Raw genomic sequence first — 16,646 nt, 5'->3', positions numbered from 1 at the left:
ATGGACTGAACTGGAGAATGCCAGAATAAGAGGGGGATAGCAAGGCCTATCGAAGACTACGCTTGTGGCAGCCTCCATCTCGAAACATGTAGAATAGAGTAGCAAGTGTAGCATCAAGTAACATCGCATAGCATAATCCTACCCGCCGACCCTCTCCTCGTCGCCCTGTGAGAAAGCGATCACCGGGTCGTATCTTGAACTTGTAAGAGGTGTGTTTTATTAAGTATCCGGTTCTAGTTGTCATAAGGTCGAAGTACAACTCGGGATCGTCCTTTTACCGGGGGACACGGCTATTCGAATAGATAAACTTCCATGCATGGGTGCACCACATTACCCAACACGCTCGATCCCTCTGGCCGGACACACTTTCCTGGGTCATGCCCGACCTCGAAAGATCAACACGTCGCATCCCTACCTAGGCTCAACAGAGAGGTCAGCACGCCGGTCTAAATCCTAAGCGCGCATGGGTCTGGGCCAATTGCCCGTTGCACACCTGCATATTGCGAACGCAGCTGGTGAGCAGACCTGGCGCTCCTTATACAAGAGCAGGCGTTCCAATCCAACCTGGCGTCACTACAAAAAAAAGACACATCCGTGACATTTTGGGCCGAACGATTTTTTTGTCATGCTTATGACACTTCTATGACGATAATTATGACAGAACCCGGTATCATCATAGATGTGGTGGGTTCCTACTTCTATGACAAAAAAACATGACAGAAAATGGGCCTTTCGTCCTGGGAGGGCCGGAGACGCAGTTGCATGACATTCTTTGCGCCGTTCATGACGGAAAAAATCATGGTAAAAGCAAGGGCGAGGAAAATATCGGGGAGTTCCCGGTTACGGTGGGTGGTCGGGGCCAAGCGATGCACGGAGGTTTCCGCGTTTCTCTCGTGTACGCGCGTATGTGCGAGCATTGTGAAAGAACATGCGGTGCCCCCATGTTTGGTTTTGGTAATTGATGACAATCTCTATGGACTAATGGTTGTCTTGAGTTATATTTGAAGGATCTGTCCATAGGCTTTTCTTGAAGTCCATGTGTTGGTTTCAAGGAGTTTATGAGTTGACCAAGGTGCTATTAAGGAATTATCCAAAGATTGGTCATGTGAGTGTTGAGCTTATTGCAAGCATGTCTTGAAGAAGAAGATTGTGTGATCATTCATGTTTACCTTCAAGACATCATCCAAATGAAGAGAGATAGAAAGATTCAAGGTTGATCAAGACTAAGTCAAAGAGTGAATCAAGTTGATCAACACACAAAGCGTAGAATATGTACCGAGAGGGATCAAGCGATCCCATGGTATGGTAAGCACTGTCAATTACGCCTTTGTGTACTAACCCATGATCTTCGTGGGAGTTATTTGTGGGGTTAGATTGTGGTGTGCACGTTCAAGTGAAGCATCACGAAGAGATCAAATGCTTGAAGCTTGCCATCCATTGTGGTGACAATGGACTTGTGAAGATGTGCAGAAGAGAGGCTCACCCACAGTGGAGTATGGGGGTGAAGGAAATATGCTCTAGAGGCAATAATAAAGTTATTATTTATTTCCTTATTTCATGATAAATGTTTATTATTCATGCTAGAATTGTATTAACCGGAAACATAATACATGTGTGAATACATAGACAAACATAGTGTCACTAGTATGCCTCTACTTGACTAGCTCGTGAATCAAAGATGGTTAAGTTTCCTAGCCATAGACATGAGTTGTCATTTGATTAACGGGATTACATCATTAGGAGAATGATGTGATTGACTTGACCCATTCCGTTAGCCTAGCACTTGATCGTTTAGTATGTTGCTATTGCTTTCTTCATGACTTATACAAAGTTCCTACAACTATGAGATTATGCAACTCCCGTTTACCGGAGGAACACTTTGTGTGCTACCAAACGTCACAATGTAACTGGGTGATTATAAAGGAGCTCTACAGGTGTCTCCGAAGGTACATGTTGGGTTGGCGTATTTCGAGATTAGGTTTTGTCACTCCGATTGTCGGAGAGGTATCTCTGGGCCCTCTCGGTAATACACATCACTTAAGCCTTGCAAGCATTGTAACTAATGAGTTAGTTACGGGATGATGTATTACGGAATGAGTAAAGAGACTTGCCGGGAACGAGATTGAACTAGGTATTGGATACCGACGATCGGATCTCGGGCAAGTAACATACCGATGACAAAGGGAACAATGTATGTTGTTATGCGATTTGACCGATAAAGTTCTTCGTAGAATATGTAGGAACCAATATGTACATCCAGGTTCCGCTATTGGTTATTGACCGAGAATAGTTCTAGGTCATGTCTACATAGTTCTCGAACCCGTAGGGTCCGCACGCTTAACGTTATGATGACAGTTTTATTATGAGTTTATAAGTTTTGATGTACCGAAGTTTGTTCGGAGTCCCGGATGTGATCACGGACATGACGAGGAGTCTCAAAATGGTCAAGACATAAAGATTGATATATTGGACGGATATATTTGGATACCGAAAAGGTTCCGGATGAGATTGGGAATATACCGGAGCTCCGGGAGGTTACCGGAACCCCCCGGTAAGTATATGGGCCTTATTGGGCCTTAGTGGAAAGGAGAGAGAAGGAGCAAAGGAGGGGGCGCGCCCCTCCCAAGCCCAATCTGAATTGGGAGGGGGGCCGGGCCCCCTTTCCTTCTTCCCTCCCCTCTCTTCCTTCCCTCTCCTACTCCTAATAGGAAAGGGGGGGCCAAACCTACTTGGAGTAGGATTGCCCCCCCTAGGGCGCGCCTCTCCCCTTGGCCGGCCCCCTCCTCCTCCCTCCCTTTATATACGGGGGAGGGGGGCACCCCTAGGACACACAAGTTGATCTACGGATTGTTCCTTAGCCGTGTGCGGTGCCCCCCTCCACCATATTCCACCTCGGTCATATCATCGTGGAGTTTAGGCGAAGCCCTGCGCCGGTAGAACATCATCATTGTCACCACGCCGTCGTGCTGACGGAACTCATCCCCGACACTTTGCTGGATTGGAGCCCGGGGAACGTCATCGAGCTGAACGTGTGCTGAACACGGAGGTGCCGTACGTTCGGTGCTTGGATTGGTCGGATCGTGAAGACGTACGACTACATCAATCGCGTTGTCATAACGCTTCCGCTTACGGTCTACGAGGGTACGTGGACAACACTCTCCCCTCTCGTTGCTATACCATCACCATGATCTTGCGTGTGCATAGGAAATTTTTTGAAATTACTACGTTCCCCAACAGTGGTATCAGAGCCAGGTTTTATCCGTTGATGTTATATGCACGAGTAGAACACAAGTGAGTTGTGGGCGATACAAGTCATACTGCTTACCAGCATGTCATACTTTGGTTCAGCGGTATTGTTGGGTGAAGCGGCCCGGATCGACATTACGCGTACGCTTACGCGAGACTGGTTTTACCGTCGTGCTTTGCACACAGGTGACTAGCAGGTGTCTGTTTCTCCAACTTTAGTTGAACCGAGTGTGGCTACGTCCGGTCCTTGCGAAGGTTAAAACAGCACTAACTTGACAAACTATCGTTGTGGTTTTGATGCGTAGGTAAGAAAGGTTCTTGCTCAGCCCGTAGCAGCCATGTAAAACTTGCAACAACAAAGTAAAGGACGTCTAACTTGTTTTTGCAGGGCATGTTGTGATGTGATATGGTCAAGACATGATGCTATATTTTATTGTATGAGATGATCATGTTTTGTAACCGAAGTTATCAGCAACTGGCAGGAGCCATATGGTTGTCGCTTTATTGTATGAAATGCAAACGCCCTGTAATTGCTTTACTTTATCACTAAGCGGTAGCGATAGTCATAGAAGCAATAGATGGCGTAAACGATAACGATGCTACGATGGAGATCAAGGTGTCACGCCGGTGACGATGGTGATCACGATGGTGCTTCGGAGATGGAGATCACAAGCACAAGATGATGATGGCCATATCATATCACTTATATTGATTGCATGTGATGTTTATCCTTTATGCATCTTATCTTGCTTTGATTGACGGTAGCATTTTAAGATGATCTCTCACTAATTATCAAGAAGTGTTCTCCCTGAGTATGCACCATTGCGAAAGTTCTTCGTGATGTGACACCACGTGATGATCGGGTGTGATAGGCTCTACGTTCAAATACAACGGGTGCAAAACAGTTGCACACGCGGAATACTCAGGTTAAACTTGACGAGCCTAGCATATACAGATATGACCTCGGAACACGGAGACCGAAAGGTCGAGCGTGAATCATATAGTAGATATGATCAACATAGTGATGTTCACCATTGAAAACTACTCCATCTCACGTGATGATCGGACATGGTTTAGTTGATATGGATCACGTAATCACTTAGAGGATTAGAGGGATGTCTTTCTAAGTGGGAGTTCTTAAGTAATATGATTAATTGAACTTTAATTTATCATGAACTTAGTCCTGGTAGTATTTTGCAAATTATGTTGTAGATCAATAGCTTGCGTTGTTGCTTTCATATGTTTATTTTTATATGTTCCTAGAGAAAATTGTGTTGAAAGATGTTAGTAGCAATGATGCGGATTGGATCCGTGATCTAAGGTTTATCCTCATTGCTGCACAGAAGAATTATGTCCTTAATGCACCGCTAGGTGACAGACCTATTGCAGGAGCAGATGCAGACGTTATGAACGTTTGGCTAGCTCAATATGATGACTACTTGATAGTTTTGTGCACCATGCTTTATGGCTTAGAATCGGGACTTCAAAAACGTTTTGAACTTCATGGACCATATGAGATGTTCCAGGAATTGAAGTTAATATTTCAAGCAAATACCCGAGTTGAGAGATATGAAGTCTCCAACAAGTTCTATAGCTAAAAGATGGAGGAGAATCGCTCAACTAGTGAGCATGTGCTCAGATTGTCTGGGTACTACAATCGCTTGAATCAAGTGGGAGTTAATCTTCCAGATAAGATAGTGATTGACAGAATTCTCTAGTCACCACCACCAAGTTAGTAGAACTTCGTGATGAACTATAATGCAAGGGATGACGAAAACGATTCCCAAGCTCTTCGTGATGCTGAAATCGACGAAGGTAGAAATCAAGAAAGAGCATCAAGTGTTGATGATTGACAAGACCACTAGTTTCAAGAAAAAGGGCAAAGGGAAAGAAAGGGAACTTCAAGCAGAATGGCAAGCAAGTTGTCACTCCCGCGAAGAAGCCCAAAGCTGGACCAAAGCCTGAAACTGAGTGATTATACTACAAAGGAAATGGTCACTAGAAGCGGAAATGCCTTGAATATTTGGTGGATAAGAAGGATGGCAAAGTGAACAAGGGTATATTTAATATACATGTTATTGATGTGTACCTTACTAGTGTTTATAGTAACCCCTGAGTATTTGATACTTGTTCGGTTGCTAAGATTAGTAACTCGAAACAGGAGTTACAGAATAAACAGAAACTAGTTGAGGGTGAAGTGATGATGTGTGTTGGAAGTGGTTCCAAGATTGATATGATCATCATCGCACACTCCCTATACTTTCGGGATTAGTGTTGAACCTAAATAAATGTTATTTGGTGTTTGCGTTGAGCATGAATATGATTTGATCATGTTTATTGCAATACAGTTATTCATTTAAAATTAGAGAATAATGTTGTTCTGTTTAAATGAATAAAACCTTTGATGGTCATACACCCAATGAAAAAAGTTTGTTGGATCTCGATCGTAGAGATACACATATTCATAATATTGATGTCAAAAGATGCAAAGTTGATAATGATAGTGCAACTTATTTGTGGCACTGCCGTTTAGGTCATATCGGTATAAAGCGCATGAAGAAACTCCATACTGATGGGCTTTTGGAATCACTTGATTATGAATCACTTGGTACTTGCGAACCGTGCCTCATGGGCAAGATGACTAAAACGCCGTTCTCTGGAACTATGGAGCGAGCAACTGATTTGTTGGAAATAATACATACCGATGTATGCGATCCAATGAGTGTTGATGCTCGTGGCAAGTATCGTTATTTTCTGACCTTCACAAGATGATTTGAGCAGATATGGGTATATCTACTTGATGAAACATACGTCTGAAATAGTTGAAAGGTTCAAAGAATTTAAGAGTGAAGTGGAAAAATCATGGTAACAAGAAAATAAAGTTTCTGCGATCTAATCGCGGAGACAAATGTTTGAGTTACGAGTTTGGTCTTCAATTAAAACAATGTGGAATAGTTTCACAGCTCACGCCACCTGGAACACCACAACGTTATGGTGTGTCCGAACGTCGTAACCGCACTTTATTGGATATGGTGTGATCTATGATGTCTCTTACCGATTTACCACTATTGTTTTGGGGTTATGCATTAGAGACAGCTGCATTCACGTTAAAAGGGCACCATCTAAATCCGTTGAGACAACACCGTATGAATTATGGTTTAGCAGTAAACCTAAGCTGTCGTTTCTTAAAGTTTGGAGTTGCGATGCTTATATGAAAAAGGTTTTCAACCTGATAAGCTCGAACCCAAATCGGAGAAGTGCGTCTTCATAGAATACCCAAAGGAAACTGTTGGGTACTCCTTCTATCACAGATCCAAAGGCAAAACATTTATTGCTAGAATGGATCCTTTCTAGAGAAGGAGTTTCTCTCGAAAGAAGTGAGTGGGAGGAAAGTAGAACTTGATGAGGTAACTATATCTACTCCCTTGTTGGAAAGTAGTTTATCACAGAAATCAGTTCCAGTGATTCCTACACCAATTAGTGAGGAAGTTAATGATGATGATCATGAAACTTCAGATCAAGTTACTACCAAACCTCGTAGGTCTTCCAGAGTAAGATCCGCACCAGAGTGGTGCAGTAATCATGTTCTGGAAGTCATGTTACTAGACCATGATGAACCTGCGAACTATGAGGAAGCGATGATGAGCCCAGATTCCACGAAATGGCTTGAGGCCATAAAATCTGAGATATGATCCATGTATAAGAACAAAGTATGGACTTTGATTGACTTGCTCGATGATCAGCAAGCCATGTTAAATAAATGGATCTTCAAGAGAAAGACGGACACTGATAGTAGTGTTACTATCTACTAAGCTCGACTTGTTGCGAAAGGTTTTCAACAAGTTCAAGGTGTTGAATACGATGAGATTTTCTCACTCGTATCGATGCTTAAGTCTGTCTGAATCATGTTAGCAATTGCCACATTTTATGAAATCTGGCAAATGGATGTCAAAACTGCATTCCTTAATGTTTTATTAAAGGAGAGTTGTATATGATACAACCAGAAGTTTTTTGTCGATCCGAAAGGTGCTAACAAAATGTGCAAGCTCCAGCGATCCATCAATGGACTGGTGCAAGCATCTCAGAGTTGGAATATACACTTTGATAAGTTGATCAAAGCATATAGTTTTGTACAGACTTACGGTGAAGCCTGTATTTACAAGAAAGTGAGTGGGAGCACTACAGCATTTCTGATAAGTATATGTGAATGACATATTGTTGATCGGAAATAATGTAGAATTATTCTGCAAAGCATAAAGGAGTGTTTGAAAGGAGTTCTTTCAAAGAAAGACCTCAGTGAAGCTGCTTACATATTGAGCATCAAGATCTATTGAGATAGATCAAGACGCTTGATAAGTTTTTTCAATAAGTACATACCTTGTCAAGATTTTGAAGTAGTTCAAAATGGAACAGTCAAAGAAAAAGTTCTTGCCTGTGTTGCAAAGGTGTGAAATTGAGTAAGACTCAAATCCCGACCACGGCAGAAAATAGAAAAGAGAATGAAAGTCATTCCCTATGCCTCAGTCACAGGTTCTATAAAGTATGCTATGCTATGTACCAGACCTATTGTATACCTTGCTCTGAGTTTGGCAAGGGAGTACAATTTTGATCTAAGAGTAGATCACTGGACAGCGGTCAAGAATATCCTTAGTGAGGACTAAGAAAATATTTCTCGATAATGGAAGTGATAAAAGAGCTCGTCGTAAAAGTTACAATGATACAAGATTTTACACCGATCCAGATGACTCTAAGTCTCAATCTGGATACATATTGAAAGTGGGAGCAATTAGCTTGAGTAGCTCCATGCAGAGTATTATAGACATAGAATATTTGCAAAATACATACGGCTCTGAATGTGACAGACCCGTTGACTAAACTTCTCTCACGAGCAAAACATGATCATACCTTTGTACTCTTTGGGTGTTAATCACATAGCGATGTGAACTAGATTATTGACTCTAGTAAACCCTTTGGGTGTTGGTCACATGACGATGTGAACTATGGGTGTTAATAATATACAGATATGATTATTGGTGTTAAATCACATGGCGATGTGAACTAGATTATTGACTCTAGTGCAAGTGGGAGACTGAAGGAAATATGCTCTAGAGACAATAATAAAGTTATTATTTATTTCCTAATTTCATGATAAATGTTTATTATTCATGCTAGAATTGTATTAACCGGAAACATAATACATGCGTGAATACATAGATAAACATAGTGTCACTAGTATGCCTCTACTTGACTAGCTCGTGAATCGAAGATGGTTAAGTTTCCTAGCCATAGACATGAGTTGTCATTTGATTAACGGGATCACATCATTAGGAGAATGATGTGATTGACTTGACCCATTCCGTTAGCCTAGCACTTGATCGTTTAGTATGTTGCTATTGCTTTCTTCATGACTTATACAAAGTTCCTACAACTATGAGATTATGCAACTCCCGTTTACCGGAGGAACACTTTGTGTGCTACCAAACGTCACAACATAACTGGGTGATTATAAAGGAGATCTACAGGTGTCTCCGAAGGTACATGTTGGGTTGGCGTATTTCGAGATTAGGTTTTGTCACTCCGATTGTCGGAGAGGTATCTCTGGGCCCTCTCGGTAATACACATCACTTAAGCCTTGCAAGCATTGTAACTAATGAGTTAGTTACGGGATGATGTATTACGGAACGAGTAAAGAGACTTGTCGGTAACGAGATTGAACTAGGTATTGGATACCGACGATCGAATCTCGGGCAAGTAACATACCGATGACAAAGGGAACAATGTATGTTGTTATGCGATTTGACCGATAAAGTTCTTCGTAGAATATGTAGGAACCAATATGTACATCCAGGTTCCGCTATTGGTTATTGACCGAGAATAGTTCTAGGTCATGCCTACATAGTTCTCGAACCCGTAGGGTCCGCACGCTTAACGTTATGATGACAGTTTTATTATGAGTTTATAAGTTTTGATGTACCGAAGTTTGTTCGGAGTCCCGGATGTGATCACGGACATGACGAGGAGTCTCGAAATGGTCGAGACATAAAGATTGATATATTGGACGGATATATTTGGATACCGAAAAGGTTCCGGATGAGATTGGGAATATACCGGAGCTCCGGGAGGTTACTGGAACCCCCCGGTAAGTATATGGGCCTTATTGGGCCTTAGTGGAAAGGAGAGAGAAGGAGCAAAGGAGGGGGCGCGCCCCTCCCAAGCCCAATCTGAATTGGGAGGGGGGCCGGCCCCCCTTTCCTTCTTCCCTCCCCTCTCTTCCTTCCCTCTCCTACTCCTAATAGGAAAGGGGGGGGCCAAACCTACTTGGAGTAGGATTGCCCCCCCTAGGGCGCGCCTCTCCCCTTGGCCGGCCCCCTCCTCCTCTCCCCCTTTATATACGGGAGAGGGGGCACCCCTAGGACACACAAGTTGATCTACGGATTGTTCCTTAGCCGTGTGCGGTGCCCCCTCCACCATATTCCACCTCGGTCATATCGTCGCGGAGTTTAGGCGAAGCCCTACGCCGGTAGAACATCATCATCGTCACCACACCGTCGTGCCGACGGAACTCATCCCCGACGCTTTGCTGGATTGGAGCCCGGGGAACGTCATCGAGCTGAACGTGTGCTGAACACGGAGGTGCCGTACGTTCGGTGCTTGGATCGGTCGGATCGTGAAGACGTATGACTTCATCAACCACGTTGTCATAACGCTTCCGCTTACGGTCTACGAGGGTACGTGGACAACGCTCTCCCCTCTCGTTGCTATACCATCACCATGATCTTGCGTGTGCGTAGGAATTTTTTTGAAATTACTATGTTCCCCAACAGGGGGAGCAATCAACTAGTCTTCATCGAGCCAACGCAATCAAGAAAGGTGGTCCAACTTGAGGGAGTCAAGATCGTCATCATCTAGCTCAAGTGGACCATGTGCAAGGCAAAGGTTTGCCCTTGATAGGTTTTCTACTTTACCGGTCTCATGGTAGTTGTGGGAGACCGGGTTATAGGATCGTTTGCCGTACTATCAAGGGGGGCTCTCGAGGAGTTGCTTGATCGTATCGTTCGTAGAGAGCTCAAACCATTGCATCCTTGCATCATCTTTTTGGTTTTTGTTTGGTTCTTCTCCTTGTGAGATTTGGAGCTTTTGGTCATTTTTATGACAAGCTCGAGTTCATCGAAAACGGATTTCACATGCATCTTCTATGATGTTTTCGATGTTGGAGGGTATGCCGGTTCTTCTCTGTTGGAGGTGTCACTCCTTTGTTTGCTAAGCGGTTCTTCTCTGTTTTGATGCTACTTGTTGTCTTGTTTCAAACGAGCTTGAGTTTGCTCAATTCGGAGCTCATTTGCAGAAGTTATGGCAGTTCTGGTTTTCTTTGGAGTATTCTTTGTTTTCGCGGTAGTGGCATTAGGATGGCGCCAACGGTAGTACCACTGGGCCGGAGCGGCAGTACCGTTTATCGCCACAAGCGGTAGTACCGCTGTCCCATAGCAGTAGTACCGCCCATGGCCATAAGCGGTAGTACGGCTCCGCTTTCGCGCTGGTACCGCCTCGACTCGAGACGTGGTTTTCTCGTGTCGGGTTCAGCGGCAGTAGTAGCGGCAGTAGGAGCGGTAGTACCGCTCGTGAGCGGTAGTACCGCTGGGGTGAGCGGTAGTACCGCTTATATACGGTACTACCGCCCCAAGGTTCTTGTTTTGTTGCTCCGTTTCCCTGCTTCTTCCGCCCGAGCGGTAGTACCACTCGTGTGCGGGCTGAGCACATAACGGTTGGATTTTCCCCCTCCTATAAAAGGGGGTCTTCTTCCCCATTGAACCTCATCTTTTGAGCTCGTGTTCTTCCCCCATTGTTGACCTTCTTCGAGCTTGCTAACTCTCAATCCCTCCATGGATTCTTGCTAGTTTTTGAGGAAAAAGAGAGAGGAGATCTAGATCCACATTTCCACCAATCACTTTCTCCTCTAAGTGAGGGGAACCCCCTGGATCTAGATCTTGGAGTTCTTCGTGTTCTTCTTTCGTTCTTCCTCTCATTTTCCTCCCTAGCATTAGTTGCTTTGGTGGGATTTGGGAGAGAAGGACTTAGGCCCTCCGTGTGCCCTTGCCATTGCATTTGGTGCATCGGTTTGAGTTCTCCACGCGATACGTGGAAGTTACAAGTTGAGAAGCTTATTACTCTTGGGTGCTTGGTGCCCTTGAGCTAGTTCCTCTTGGGTGCTTGGGCGCTCTAGACGGTTGGTGGTGTTCGGAGCTCAATCATTCTGGTGTAAAGCTCCGGGCAAGCGTCGGGGTCTCCAGTTAGGTTGTGGAGATCGCCCCGAACAATTTGACGGGTTCCGGTGACCGCCCCCAAGGGTTGCCAAAGTGTACGGGTTCGGTGACCGCCCCCAAGGGTTGCCATTTGTACGGGTTCGGTGACCACCCTCAAGGGTCCCTTAGTGGAATCACGGCATCTTGCATTGTGCGAGGGCGTGAGGAGATTACGGTGGCCCTAGTGGCTTCTTGGGGAGCATTGTGCCTCCACACCGCTCCAAACGGAGATTAGCATCCGCAAGGGTGTGAACTTCGGAATACATCATCGTCTCCGCGTGCCTCGGTTATCTCTTACCCGAGCCCTTTACTTATGCACTTTACTTTGTGATAGCCTTATTGTTCTTTGTCATATATCTTGCTATCACATAGTTACTTATCTTGCTTAGCATAAGTTGTTGGTGCACATAGGTGAGCCTAGTTGTTTTAGGTTTTGTGCTTGACAAATTAACCGCTAGGTTTATTCCGCATTTGTTCAAGTCTAAACCGTAATTATTTTAAAGCGCCTATTCAACCCCCCCTCTAGGCGACATCCACGATCTTTCACGTTGGCTAACTGAACCCGAGTATAACACCCCGGTTGTAACTTTCCATAATTGTAACTCCAACTCTTGCCATTTCCGGCTATGTGTTGTAATATTTTCTTCATGGTTGGGTTTTTGTCTTTTGTTTTGCATTTTGTTCATGTCATGCATCTCAACTCATTGCATCATTTGCATTGCATCTTTTAATCATGCAACCCTTTTTAAAACTTAACTAAATAAATCATGTGGATCTTCGATCCATTTAAATTTAGAGATATTCACATGGTGATATCTCTTGATAACATATCCTCCCAATATTAGGGAGCTATAATAAATATTCCATTATTTTGGAATTAACCGTAACACACTTGCAAAATAATCCCATGTCTTTTTCTGCCGCGAGTCTACCTCCAAACCTTGTCGATAATTCTTTCTTCATTTATTGAGGCTCCTCCAAAATTCTCAACATTTTTGGTCCCTCCAAACCTCCACTTCCTATTCACCCATTTGAATTAAATTCAAATGTTTTTGAATCTAAACCTTGCATCCATGCCCACTCCTATTTTCTTGGATTAAACTCATTTTTCTGAGTCTGAGAAAATTAACCCCGTGCCAATTCTTTCTCTAACCTTCTCTTTTCTCTCTATTCTTTCTTTCTATTTTCTTTTTTTGAGACAATCTCGCGAAGCTTTATTTAGACCAAAACAATGTTCATAGGTACAAAAGAGAGATCACCGGGGTGCCCTAACCAAACATGACGGCCCACCCCTAAATTTGAACAATGCTTCGCTAGATTGTGAGCCTCGAAATTCGAGCTCCTAAACTCATGCACAAAGCTACATCTACTTAACGAAGAGCTCTGATCTATTATTTCATGTGGAATCGCCCCATATCTTACCGGGTTCCTTTGCTTAATATCCTCTACCACCATTCTGCAATCCGAAGCTACATGTGCACTCTGTATGTTAAGATCTGCAGCAAGTGCCAAAGCTTCCCGAATAGCAAGAGCCTCAACAGTCGGAGGATCAAAAACTCCTTTCACCACTAATGCTAATGCTCCCTAAAAGAAACCATCCTGGTCATGGCATATGGCTACTGCTATCCCACGACTCCGGCTCTGGGGTACTGCAACATCGACATTGAACTTGAACATTCCGTCAAGAGGTTTTAGCCACTGGTTCGGTCTGCTTTGTCGCCTCTCTGGAGGTTTGCTTCCTGTCTCTTCAAGTGTGTCAAGATCCCTCAAATATGCTTTAATAAACTGATGTGTGGAGTCTGGACTCTCAAAGATACCTTCATATATTGCCTTACGTCTCGCCTTCCATACCGACCAGAGAGTTACAACTAGAAGCACAAACTCCCTCTGTGGCAATTGATCGTGCATTGCAAATAGCCTTTTTAGGGAAATCATGGTCTCTTTATTGCATTATAATATATGGTACAATTGTAGTGTCATTCGGCTGCAGCAGCCAGATATATCGACCATGAGCTAATGATACAACGCTTTTTACAAAATTGTGAGCCTCCATATTGGACATTCTGCATTCATGAATAATCTGGACCACTTCGAACTCCTGACGACCAATGTTGATCTCACGTATAATCTAGCTGTAGATAGCTTTACTTCCTCCATTAATCTGTTTAACTACCGCTTCCGCGTCGCATGCAATAATAAGCCTTCGAAGGTTCAGATCAGCTGCGAGGGAAAGAGCCTCCAAACATGCCATTGCTTCAAGCGTTCCGGGGTCATCACAAATGTCAATGATGCGTGCGGACGAGGCAAGGTAAACTCCTTGGGGGTCTCGGCACACAACGGCCGCCGCACCCTTGCAACTGTTCTTCGCTATTCCTCCATCTACATTAATTTTGACCATACCTTCCATTGGAGGGATCCACTTTGGCACCTGCACTGACTGTGGCATAGTTGTACCTTGCTTCTGTGAAGCGTCTGCGATGATGTCCAGGTCCGCTAGATATCTCATGATGAAACCATGAATTGACTCCGGGCTCTGGAAGATCGATTCGTGGATTGCTTTCCGTCTTGCGCTCCAAATTGCCCACAAAGTAATGATGAGCTTTGTAAATTCTGCATGTGGTAGCGTTACATGTGAAATAGCCATTCCTTCGCTTCCGGGCATGTTGTCATGCTCATATGCTCTGTAAGTGAGTCGTCGACGAGTGCCCACACGCATCTCGCCATGGTGCAGTCAAGTAATGAGTGTCGCCATGTGTCGTTCTCTGCACCACATAGTTCACACCTTGCTGAAGTAGCCATCTTCCGGTGGTGCAGCACTGCTCCTGACGGCATGGATCGCTGGGCTAGCCGCCACACAAACACACGTATTTTTGACGGAACTTTGATCTTCCATAAGGTTGTCCACGCCTTCTCTGAGCGGCTCGAGCTTGAACTTGGCCTACCTTCTAACCAATCCTCTCGCACTTTTTCGTTGTAACCAACATACGGTAACATGATCTTACCGAAAATACTCCTATTTTCTCATGATGCCATGCCCAAAAATCCTCCTGCTGAACGAACTGATGGGAATGCATAGTATTGCTTCAATGTCCAAGGAAGGAAGTGCCTCGCCAGCTCAGTCCTGTCCCACCATCCCGATGTTGCATCAATTAACTCGGACACGAGCTCAGGTGGAGAAGTCGAAATTACCACAACTGGAGTCAAGCGTTCTGTACGCGGGATCCAATTTTGTCGCCATACATATGTGGAGTTCCCGTTTCCAATCCTCCTGATGAGGCCCAACTTGAGAATGTCTCGCCCCTCCACTAGTGCCCGCCAAATTTGCGAGGGCGAAGATCCAAGGTTGGCTTGCAAAATGTCTATTTCCGGGAAGTACACAGACTTAAGAATTCTCGCACTTAATGATTCCGGTGTAATCAATATTCTCCAGACTTGCCGAGCCAACAAAGCCAAATTGAACAACTCAAAATATCGAAACCCTAAGCCTCCCATATATTTCGGCATCGTGAGAGTATCCCATGACACCTAGTGAGGTTTCCGTTTGCCCTGCTTGCTGCCCCACCAGAAGCTCCTGATCATACTGTTAAGTTTTTCGCACAAACCTCTTGGTAATTTAAAAACAGCCATTGAATATGTGGGGATCGCCTGGGCCACAAATTTTATAAGTACATCTTCCCCCCTGCTGACAGGAGTTGTTCAATCCATCCCTGTATCTTGTTCCATACCCTATCTCTCAAGTATTTGAAAGTGCCATTTGTATTCCTTCCTACTTCAGACGGTAAGCCCAGGTAGCGATCATTGAGAGCCTCTGTTGGTACCTCAAGTGTTATTTTCGTAGCCTCCCTTATATTATTCGGGCACCCCTTACTAAAGTGAATTGAGCTCTTTGCCAAATTAACCCGTTGACCTGATGCCTGACAATAAACATCTAGAACTTCTCTGATCTCTATTGCTCCTGCCGTACTGGCCTTTGCAAAAATCAAGCTATCGTCTGCAAATAAGAGATGATTGACCGGGGGTGCTGTGGGCACCACTACGATGCCCGATAAGTTTTCCGAATTCCCCCTGCTCCTTAACAGGCAAGACAGACCTTCAGCTGCTAGCAAAAACAAATACGGTGATAGGGGATCACCCTGGCGGATTCCCCTGGAGGGCTTAAACGTCTCCGTTCGCTCCCCATTAAAAAGTACCGAGAAAGATACAGATGTGACGATCCTCATTACAGACATCACCCATCGCTCACTGAAACCCAACTTCAACATGATAGATTTCAAATAGCTCCACTCGACCCTGTCATATGCTTTCATCATATCAAGTTTCAAAGCACAATACTGGGAAGTCCTACCTCTCTTCTTTTTCATGAAGTGCAAGCACTCATAAGCAGTCAAAATATTATCTGTAATCAATCTGCCTGGCACAAATGCTGATTGTTCCTCTGAAATAATTTCTGGCAAGATTTTCTTCAATCTGTTAGCTTGCACTTTAGACACAATTTTGAGAACAACATTGCACAAGCTAATCGGTCTAAATTGATATAGAAAGGATGCCCCCAAGACCTTTGGGATTAAGACGAGTAGAGTTTGGTTTACCTCTCCAATCTCCTCCACACCATTCAGGATATTAAGAACTGCGTGCGTTACCTCTTCACCACACACATCCCAATGACGTTGAAAGAACTGAGCCGGGAACCCATCTGACCCCGGTGCCTTGGTCGGATACATCTGAAAAAGTGTCGTCTTGACCTCAGCAGCTGTGTACGGTGAATCAAGGCGCTCATTCATCGGTGCTGTCACTTTGACAGGCACACAAGACATAACTCCATCCATCCCCGTTGTTCCTTCAGAAGTATATAGAGTCTTGTAGAAATCGACCGCATGTGCCTTCAGCTGTTCCAAATCCTCACATGCAGAGCCATCAGGCAGAACTAGACGCTCAATTTTATTCCTTTTTTGCCTCCGTGTCCCCTGTTGCTGAAATTTTTTCATATTCTTATCTCCGGCCGACAGCCACTGTATACGCGAACGCTGTCGCTGCATGATCTCCTCCCTGCTATACCATTCAGTTAACTTGTCAACTATCTCCTTTTCTTCTACCGAAGGA

The sequence above is a fragment of the Triticum dicoccoides genome, chromosome 5B (assembly GCF_002162155.2).
Source record: "Triticum dicoccoides isolate Atlit2015 ecotype Zavitan chromosome 5B, WEW_v2.0, whole genome shotgun sequence".
Lineage (NCBI taxonomy): Eukaryota > Viridiplantae > Streptophyta > Magnoliopsida > Poales > Poaceae > Triticum > Triticum dicoccoides.
Note: the sequence above shows the minus strand (reverse complement) of the source record.